The following is a 1,784-nucleotide window of genomic DNA, read 5'->3' as shown; positions in this document are numbered from 1 at the left end:
CCTCGTTGTTCTTATTTTTATGTTGCATTATTAGAAATGTTTTTGGGGGTTTTAGCCAACTCTTTGTTTGAAACATTATTTTACTATTTGATGAATTTTCTTTATGCTGCAGTCATGATCACATGGGTAAAATCTAGGACCATGTGGTTCTAGGTGTGATTCCAATGCACATCACTTTTTGACTACTGCTTTTTAGGGTGAAATTTGGTTGGACAAAATCCATGGAAGTTTGTGTTGCTTAAGTGTAAATTCCATATGGTAAATCAGGTTAAAGCAGGGTTTTAAGTCAGTTTCATTTGACAAAGATTGTAACTGAATTATGTGCTTGGGGCAATCAAATAATGTTGGCAGTATGCATGTCTAAGAAGAGCAGTCACAGTGGAAATAGCATATGCACACACAAAGAAAAAGGGATTCTCTGGCATTTCCCTAAATCTTAGCTTCAAGTGATGATGGTAGCATTGCTTTTATCAACACTGTTTGCTTCGTGTCATTAAAGCTGTGTGAACAGATTCCTTACTTGAAAAATAGGTGTGGGCCAGTGACAAGTAGGGGTATCTTACTGTAAAACAATGTTTCACTAACACTTCCTAGAATTGATGGGGGGATGTAATGAACAAAACAAATATTTTTATTCAACTGTTTCCATATCGGTCTATTATTGCACTTGCTCATGCTACCAATTTATAGAACAGTTCACTACAAGGAGCCTGTACATGGTTGTCTAAAATGCTATAAGTAGTAACCAAATTTCCTTCAAATACTTAGCCTTAAAAAAAGGGGGCAAGTGTATAAATACATTATTCTGAATAATAAAAGGCAGGACAGTTAACAGTTGACTTGTTTTTTATTAGTCTTAGATAGTTTAGTCAGGTTCTTTTTTTTTTTCTTTTTTTTTTTTTTTCCCCCCCTTGCTATACAACAGCATTTCATTAGACTTTTTCACTCATTGGACTAGTCCAGTAGGGCCAGAGGACAAACTGGAAGAAACCTCGTTTGCATTTGTATGTTACACTTGTCTTGATACTTGATGGTTGTAAGTGAGCATTGCCATCATACAAGTGATCATTTCCCATTTTACATGGAAATATTGTTTGGCCATGGAGAAATAACTTGCTTGGAAATGGATGAGAATTGGCAACAGGAAGCATTCAGCCATAGAAAATATGCTTCAAATTCTGTTGTGGAAAAGCGATATATATGAGTAGATACAAAAGATATATATATATGACTAGATATATTGCATAGCATACAGAATGAATCAGCCTCAGTTTCCATTTGCTAAACTTTGCTTTTGTTGATACGAAATTATATGAGGAGATACCCATCCTTGGGGCCATGTGAGATTACTCAGAAGCATATAGTTTCAAAACTAACTTCTCACCCATGCAACCATGTTTGTGTGTGTGCGTGCTATCTTCTACATGTCAATGCATTATATGAAAAAAATTATGGATGAGTAATGTTAGTGTGCATATCCTACAGAGTGTAAGTATCTTGAGAGAAAAGTTGAACCTAAGAAGCATCAGTTGTGGTGTGCAAGAAAGACGATTGTGCTGGTATGGACATGTGGCGAGAATGGATGAGGATAGCTGTGTGAAACAGTGCCACACGTTAGCGGTTGAGGGAACCCGTGGAAGAGGCAGGCCCAGGAAGACCTCGGATGAGGTGGTGAAGCACAACCTCCAAGCATTAGGCCTCACCGAGGCAATGACTTGTGACCGAGACCTTTGGAAATATGCTGTGTCTGAGAAGACCCGGCAAGCCAAGTGAGACCAAAATCC

This window comes from Octopus bimaculoides, chromosome 10, assembly GCF_001194135.2.
Source record: "Octopus bimaculoides isolate UCB-OBI-ISO-001 chromosome 10, ASM119413v2, whole genome shotgun sequence".
Lineage (NCBI taxonomy): Eukaryota > Metazoa > Mollusca > Cephalopoda > Octopoda > Octopodidae > Octopus > Octopus bimaculoides.
This window is presented reverse-complemented; position numbering follows the sequence as displayed.